Source organism: Heterocephalus glaber, unplaced genomic scaffold, assembly GCF_053883595.1.
Source record: "Heterocephalus glaber isolate CG9 unplaced genomic scaffold, H.glaber_assembly_v1.0 deba00001531, whole genome shotgun sequence".
Classification (NCBI taxonomy): Eukaryota; Metazoa; Chordata; class Mammalia; order Rodentia; family Bathyergidae; genus Heterocephalus; species Heterocephalus glaber.
Window position 1 is genome coordinate 1,163,686 of NW_028258329.1, and position 9,311 is coordinate 1,172,996.

The window sequence follows — 9,311 nt, forward strand, 5'->3', positions numbered from 1 at the left end:
ATCCCTGCTGCAGAGCTCAGCCAGCTCCTCCTGCAAGAAGCCGAAGCTGGTGGTCAATACTTCTGGCTATGCAGGCCTCTGGTCACGGCCTCGGTATTACTCTGTAGCAGGACAGCAGCCACTTGCTGGGTGAGAGAATGGAGGGAAAAGCCCTAGGAATCCCTTCCATCATCTCTGATTTTGGAGTCCTTTCTTTCCCCAGCAGCCCAGACTGGAGGGTTTCTCTTATGTCTCACTCCACTACTTTGGAGTTTGGGGCTGTACGGAGTTTGGGCTAGTGTGTCAAGTTCAGGAGAGGAACAGATGTGAGAGACTGGCATTACCGTGGCTTCCTGCAGAGTCAGAGACAGAAGAGCCACGTGCATGCTGGAGAATCCAGGCAAAAGTCAAAGGCCTGGGGCTCACTGCAGAGTCCCTTATGAGGCTGTACCAGAAGGCCGAGGGCTCTGCCCTGCAAGGCTGGACACAGACGGTAAAGGCAGTGGCGAAGACTTGCTCTCCTCTGGAGAAGCAGGAGCAGGACTTCTTTCTTCTCTCCCTTTTCATTCCATACAGGCTACGAGCCTGGTTGGTCACCCACATCCAGGGAGGGTCTTCTCTCTTCAGTGAGTCAATCATCCAGACACACCCAGGACTCTGCTAAAAGAATCTGTTCGGCATTTCTTATTCAAATTGACACCACAACCATCACAGCTGGGGATGCCAGAACTCTCACTGTTGTGTCCTGCCCTGGTCTTCCCTGCTCTGCCTACTCATGTCTACATTTCAGAGTTTTCCAGTAACTGTCCTTGCATTTTCTCCAGATTTTATGGCTGAGATAGTGGGAAGTAAAGAAAACAATGTCTTCCCCATCTCTGGAATCTGAAGACATATTTTAATGTTGCAGTTTTTAAGAAACACAAGAAAAAGGAATGGAAGAGAATAAATGTGACAATATTGGATACACTTATTAATGTAAGCTTACTTGATAATTCACAACCTGCATGGGTGCTCTGAGAGTTAGTGGACTTAGCAATTTTGTGGCTGGGTAATTAGGTCACTGTCCTCTCCACATGTGGGCATTGTTTGCTCCAGGCAACAGTGAATGATTCCCCTGGTCAAACGCAGGTCCTTTTCCATTCCCAGAGAGGTACAGAGCTCAGGGACACACAACACAACACATTGCACACTGCCAAAAGGCCCAGATGAACTGGGTGCCTTCTCTGACTTTTAGAGAATATGTTCAGAGGGATCTTGCTATAAGGAAAATTCAGCAGGGTAAACACTTCCTTTCATTTCTTCTTGTTTCTTCACATACTAGGTTTATAAGTGACCTGGAAAAGAAGATCAACTCAGGGAAATACATAAATGAAGTCATTGAGTATTAGTGATTGAATTTTATACCTCCAAAGTTCATGAAATCTTACCCCCAAGTATCTGACAATGTAATAGTTTTGAACAGGACTGTGGCAGATATAGTTAGGAAGATGATTATTAATGGAGGTATAGGCTGGGCCTTTAGTAGGATATGATTGTTGTCCCTTCAAAAGGGAAAATTTGAACATGGACTTTACTCATGGAGAATACCATGTGAAGACAAAGGCAGAGACAGCAGTGATGCCTTCACAAGCCAGGTAATGCCAAAGACTGCAGCAAACCACCAAAAACTGGGGAAAACACACAAAACAGAATCTTGTGTATCCTTCAGAAGGAACCAGACCTGATGGTAGCTTGATCTTGGGTTTCTGTACTGCAAAAAGTTCCTGTTATTTAAGTTGCATGGTTTATGGTATTTCATTATACAAATCTAATAAACCAATGCATAAAGATATAACAACTGAAGAAATAAATTTTTAGAAACTCATTTTTATTCAAACAATTTACATTTTTTGGTAAGTGTACAATGATATCTTTTCAGAATCATGCTATCTTCTGTCAAAACAATAACAGATTAAAAATAATAAATTGTTGTCTATTTTAAAAGTTGATGTGCAAAGAAGGCTTGAAGATAGTTAGCAGAAGAATTCTAAGCTCTTTATGCTGCCCTGCACAAAAATAAAATGAAGTAAAGTAGAATAAAGTTTGTTTTACTCACACATGCACCAGCCTGTATAAAAGCAGCTGGCAGGGCATGATCACTTGTGCTAATAATGACACCCTACATGGGGACAGGCCACAGCTGGTGCTGGAGAACCTCAAATTACACAGGGGTGGTGCACAAGAACCTTCAAGAATCAGGGTATATGTGGTCGGGGAGGGCTTAGGGGGATCTTAATAAGCTGAGAAAGTAAATGCCAGAAGCAGTGCCCAGATGATGAGATAAAGGCTTTATACAGTAACATAAAAAATATTCTAGCAAATATTACTGGCTTTTATTAATCTTCATATTAAAAGAAGAAAATCACAACAAAAATATAGTGGTTTAAGGGTCTCAGGGAAACATCTGCCCTGCACATAGCTATCTTAAGTTAGTAAGATTAACAAAGGCAATCATTCAACATCTTTGGGGCTTCATCAGGAGGCTGACAACTAATTGAGAACCATTTATGGCACACCGAGAATCAGCTAGTCAGTAAACTCGATGAGAGCTCAGTGAGAAAGGAGGCGGCTGAACCATCTGGCTGGGAACAAACCCACTCCCTTTGCCTTGCAGAGGAGCTGCTACCCCCAACTGCAGCAGCTTAGCTGCTGCAGTACCATCTCCAGGCTCATGGGAGGAGGCGCTCCCTGGGCGGTTTGGGTGCCCTTGGACTTTGGAAGGGGCCACTTTCAGCACGTGAGTGCCAACAGCTGTGTGGTGCCTGCTTGCCTACCTGATTCCTGCCCCGTGGGGAGGACCGGGGAAGGTCGGCTGTGCTGTCCCTCCCGCCCCACGGGCCCGTGTTGCAGGGAGGCTGTCCCAGAGGGCAGGGGGGCCCAGAGGCATCACCTTGTCTCCTAGGTTTCTAGGCAGACAATCTGCTGCAGGTAGACTTGGCAGCCAGGGAACACTGGCGCATCCCATCTTCTCTGACAGGCCACGGAGATCAACAGCAGGTGGTACGGCAGAAGGAGGGTTATAGTACCCGCTTTCTTCCACCGGCACCACCACACGCAGCTCTCGCTGCACAGAGAGGGTCTGTGTGAGGTCAGCAGCAAGAAGCAAACCCTACCCCTCTCCATCCAGGTCCTTAGTGGGTCCTTGGTGAACAGATTCTTTTATTTTCTTTCTGAGAATCCAGTTTATTTTCCATGTTGTGGACAGATCCAGTCAGTGTGATCAGTTTTTCTGCATGTGTAGTAATTTATCAAATTAAGTTTTCCCATAAGACTCTTTTCCATCAATTCTGAAAATCCTGATCTGACAACATACCTGAATATTTAAAGCTCTTGAAAAATCACCTTTTAAAATGTGAAACAAAGTGCGGAAAGTCTCTCCTGTAATACTTAGCGCACCACAAATAGCAAAAGAGGAATTTATGTTTTAAAAGGTGACTAATACAACAGCTGAGTTCAGGAAATTAACATTTTAGTGCACTCTGCTCCAGTTTTAGCCAACATGCTACACCTTCCTTTCTGCCTTTTGAGGAATGGTGTTGGGAGGCGCACAAAGTGGTCTTGAAGATTTCCACTGTACGAAAAACATACGACTCTGCAAGCAAAACAGTGTAAGCTGCCTTTTTTTTCTTAAGACCTGGACATTTTAAGACAGAAGCTTTGCAAAACATTACACAATTTTTTATTATTAAATGAGAAACTCTCATTTGTTACATCGTCACATTGCTGGTCAGAGAAATGCTGCAGTGTTGAAGAAAGTCAATGCTGGATTAACCAAAGTCCTCATTTCTACAACATTCATTTACAAAGAAATAATGTTCAACACAGCCCAACCCAATTTCTTCATATTGAAGTCCCCCCAAAAATCATCTTCTAATGGGGTATTTCACTACATAAATTATAGTTCTTCATTTTTACAATTCACCCCAAACTGCAGAAGAGATGTATCACACTAAAATTTCTAAAGCTGTTAGGAAATCCTTCACACATCGTCGTCATTTGATGTGTCACTGCTACTTGTCTCTGTGTCATCGTTCTCAATTGTGGGTTTAAAAGTGCTGTTTTTCCAGGGTCCAAACTTGAAGTCACAGATCAGGCCATTTTTCAAAATACCATTTTTTCTCAGACCATTCTTCTGTAACTGTTCACTAATAACTTGGAATTCTCTCATCCCATCCTCAGTTAAGGGACCACACGTTTCATCATTTTCACTGTCCTCCTGCCAGCCCATTTCCTTCAACAGCCTGTGTTCTGCCTCAAGTGAACTGTAAAGAATATCAGTTTGTAAGATCGAATTATCTGTTGGGAAATTACTGAGGCATTGCCATTCTCTTGTGGGATCTCATTTTCATCAAAGTTTCTATTTATATCCCTTTCTTGATGAGTACTATTGCTGTTATGCAAATTGAATGAGTCTTCATCCTTCTCTGAGCCAGCATGGCTTTCATCTTCATGTTCCTCTTCTACCTTGTCCCTTTTTAATGCTTTCAAAAATTCACTCTTCTTGTCAGTGCACATTCGTGTCAGTTTGGTTAGACGAGGCTGTTGATTAAGTTTGTCAACAGGCAAAGAGGGACTTGAACGATTACACTCTTTCACTGAATTTGTTGATGGACTAAAATTCTTGGCAGTTGATTTAAAAGCATTGAAGTTGCCAACACTATATGCAGACTCATGAGGGAAAGAAGTTCCAACTTTATTTTCCTTAGTTTGGCTTTTCCACTGTATAGGTTTTGTAGGTGGAACAGCAGGCTTAGGGACTAAGCCTTTATAAACACTTGGACCAGTTCCATTCTTAACTGATTGCAACTGAAGATTTCCTACTACTGGGAATCCAGATAGCTGTAAATCTTTTGTATTACCTTTCTTAATGACCAGCATTCTTGGAGCTCTAGATTTAGGATTCGGAGGATATTCCCACACACCTGCAGGTAAAGATTTATTCTGATTTGGTTCTCTTTCACATTCAGGATTTAAAGATGGAAATTCCTCAGCCTCAAACTGTTTTTGCTCCCTTTGGTCTTCTTTCCTCCCAGTTTCATTGTCAGGTATGTTGCTTTCATGTAGTCCTTGGCTTTTTCCAGAATGGAAAATACTGCTTCGAGAACGAGAATTTCCACCATGGTATCCCCCTCGGTGAGTTATGTTTTCAGTAGCATTTCTACCATGTGTAGGCCATCCATTTTTTTCTTTCCTTCCAAAGGTACCTACCTCCATTAGGACGCCCAATACCAGAATCAAAGCCATCTGAAGAGTTATGTCATCGACGATTCACATCATATCGACTTTCTGTCCATGAAAAATTTTCAGGATGTTTCTCAAAATTCAGTGATGACTTTGTTGATGATGGTGGAGTAGGAAAATTAAGCCAGGCTGGAGCAAAGTCATGCTGCGCCATTTAGGTCCAGTCTCTCCGACACAGTGAGACAAAGGCTTCAACACCTCATGGAAAGTCCCAATTCCAACAGGACTGCACAAGGTGTTGACTTTATCTCTGTAATCTTTATGCTTTCCAGTTCGTTTTTTTTTATTTTGTATCCTCTGAAATATCCAAGTTCTTTGAAGATACTTAACCTATGACTATTTGACATAGAGTTATTTCCAGTCAACTACCCATACTTATGCTTTAAAGTTTTCATATGGCTATCTCCAAAATTAGCCAAGTTCCTTGGATTTAAGATCAAAGTCTTCTTTATTATTCCATGTACTTGTCACTGTTGTACTTATCCCACTCCAGAAGAAACATCCAAGTTATGAGCCAAAAAGTAGAAACAAAAAGAAAATTTCACATCTGAAGAGTAGTCCTAAACTTCGGCACACAAATACAAATAGCTATCTCAGTACTACCACACTGGTGGGAAACTGCAACATCTTAAATTTCCATGTAAATAAAAGACGAAAAGAAAAATACTCTGTATTCTTTCAATGTCTTCATCTAGAAAAGCTGTTCCATTGAGACGTGAAAAGGATCAAGGTCAGAAAATCCCTAAAACTTTTAATAAAGGTAAAAATAAATTGCCATTGAACTTCAGCAATATTTAAACTGTAATTCGAAACTGCAGAAACTACTCAGTACACAAATCAATCATATCTCACAGTTTTGGCTGAAGAACACCAACAGGAGAGGGTGGTGGTGGGGTGCCACCACCTGAAATCCGTTAGTCAGTTATATAATCCATCGGAAGCAAAATACTGATGAAATGTCTGGGTCTCTTACTGAGTAGCTTATTGAATTGATAGCACTATCAATTCACTTCAGAGATGATTCTTGCCAATTTTAATAAACTTCTGGGGCAAAATTATCCAAAAACACTATAATTCCAAAATGGCCACTTGAAATATCTGGGGCCTTTTGCACAAAACCCAGAAGATGATCTTCACATCTGAGTAATTCAGTCACCTCAAGCCGCTGATGCTGCTCCGACCCCTCAAACCCCAATGTCAACACAGGCACCCTCTTCCCTTCCTCCTCCGGACTCCCGAATGATTCTTTTGGCACTAGGGAGAGTGAGTCTCTGCCCTTGGCAAGGGGCCTGGGCTCAATGGGATCAGGCTCTGGAACCATCTATGCTAAGGCTTTGTTACAAACAATACGTAACTCAGCCAGCAATTAATGGGCCATAATAGCTGGGTGTGAAAACAAGAGGTGCAGGCCAGCCAGAAGCTCGGCGAGATGAGGCAAGAGACACTCAAAGAGCACAGCTGAACTTAGTCACCGCTGGTGGGCAGGAATCTGTGTGAATACCCAAGGCTGAGCCCTGTGAGGAGTAATTTCGGAGGTCTCCCATTGTGGAGGAAATAGGCTTCACTGAAATCCAGAATGAAAGATGACAGAGAACAAAACAAAAACAAAAAGTTGGTTCTTTGGTAAGAGAAACAAAACTGAGAAATTTTAGCTAAACTGATAACAGAAGGGAAGAAGACCTAGTTCACTAACATCAGGAATTAAGGGACATCACTACAGACCTTACAGAGATGTCATGGGTTATTAGGAAACAGGGTGAGCAACTGTATGCTGAGCAGTTAGGTAACTTAGATGATGTAATTCTTAGAGAGACAGAAATTATTAAAACTGAATCAAGAACATGTAAAAAATCTGAATAGACCTGCAAGAAATAAAGAGATAGCGTTAATAATTTATCAACTTCTCACAAAGCAAAGCCCACAGCCAAATGTCTTTATTGATAGATCCTACTAAACACTTAAAAAGGAATGCACACCAGCCCTTCACTATACATTCCAGAAAATAAACTGTGAATGTTTTTCTGCTGTTTACATGAGGTCGGTAGCGCTCTGATACAAAAACCAGACAAAGACATTGCAAGAAATCAAAGTTATAGGGCAACATTTCTTGTAAATATAGATTAAAAGCATATACCAAAATACTAGAAAACTAGCCTAGCAGAATTTTAAAAATATACACTTTCCCCAAATGGAATTTATCCCATGACGTAATATCCAAAAATCAATGTATAACACAATATTAATAGATAAAGGGCAAAAAATATGATTATGTTGAATTATTTAAATTCTTCATCTGATCACTATTTTACATTCTGTATCTGTTAATTCCAACATCTGTTATATTGTCTATTTGACAGTTTGGCATTTCCTCAAAAATATTAAACATAACATTTCCAGATGATGCAGAATGTTTAATTTCTGATCTATATCCAAGGGAAATTAAGACGTATATCTACACAAAAACTTGTATAGGAATGTTCACAACAGCCATTTTATAATATTCAAAAGTGACAACAACACAAATATCTATCAACAAATGAGTAGATAAATAAATATGGTATATTACTCGGCCACTGTGGTAGGCAGAATAAGATCTCTGCCTCCAAGATCTCTGTGTCCCAATTCCAAGAGTCTGGGAATTGAATATCATATCTTGTATGGCAAAGGGCCTTTGCAGATGGTGTTGATAAGGATCTTGAGGACAAGATTTTCTGGAGTTCCCTGGGTGAGCCCAGTGTGAACATGCTCAGGGGCCTCAAAAGTGGAAGAGAGAGATGAGAGAGAGGGAGAAGTGAGCATGAAGAGTGGGCAGAGTTACAGCCCTGCTGGCCTGGGTGCTGGAGGCAAGGGAAACCACCAAGGACTGGGGCACTCTGGATGGTGGGAAAGGGAGGGAGATGGGTCCTCCAGCAGAGTCTCCGGAAAGGAAGTCCGCTGTGCTGGCAACTTGATTTTGATTTTTAATCCACATTGAACTTCTAGATCATAGGACCATCAGGAAACGAATGCATGTTGTTTTAACTCAATGTGTGCAGTTCTTCACATCAGTGTCGTAATCCATTTTGGGCTACCATAAATAAAACAACACAGGCTAAGTCATTTATTAAGAGCAGAAGCTTATTTCTCACAGATCTGGAGGCTGAGATGCTCACGGGTGAGGTGCAGGCATCTGGTGAGGGGCTTCCCTGTGTTCTCCCACCATGGGAGGCAGAAGGGGAAGCTGGCCAAGGGCTGCTGCGAGAAGCTTCTTACTAGGGCCTCAGTAACCAGGGAGGAGCCCCATGACCTAATGAGCTCCCCTCCTCCCAAAGCTTCCAGTACTAGAAGGCTTGACTTCAAACCATAGCAAGCATGCATAGGAAGCTAATACAGCAGTAAAGAGAATGGAGTGTAAACCCAGACTAAGAAAGACAAAACTTGTGAACACTATGCTTAAAAAAATCAGTTACAAAAGACCCTGTATTGAATGATTTATTCGCATGAAATGTCCAGAATAGGCAAATCTGTAAAAATAGAATGTAGACCAGTAGTTTCTAGGGGCTGAGAGACAGTGATAGAATGAGGAAGAACTTCTAATGCATATAGGATTATTTCTAGCGGCGATTAGAATATTCTAAATTTAGATTGCAGCAATGGTTGCATATTTCTATGAATATACTAGAAACATTGAATTATACACTTCAAGTAAATGGCAAATCATATAGAATGTGAATTATGTCAAGCTGTTTTAAAACACTTTTTTTTAAAAGGAAGGTGAAGAGGTATAAGGATTGACTTAGTCAATCTCATTTGAATTTTACTAACAAAAACCACTCCTGTGTTTTAAGAGACTGGGTCCTCTGCTAGTTATTGATTTTGTGCTTCCCTACACTCTTTAGAAGTCTCTTTCTGAGCTCCCATATGTATTTTTTATTGCCCCACTATTTAATAAATTGTGATAGTTACTGATTTGCCTTATGGCCTCATCCTAAAGACTGTAAGTCCTTGGGGGTAGGAGCTATGCTCATCTTTTTAATTTCAGTGCTCTGCATGTGGAGGAACCTAGTCAGTGT

The 9,311-nt window shown here is 41.3% G+C and overlaps 1 pseudogene; it reads right to left on the minus strand.

The window, feature by feature from the left end:
• Nucleotides 1-3,943: 3,943 nt before the first annotated feature.
• LOC101711321 (vasculin pseudogene) lies at nt 3,944-5,463 on the minus strand (annotated as a pseudogene).
• Between the last annotated feature and the right edge of the window lie 3,848 nt (nt 5,464-9,311).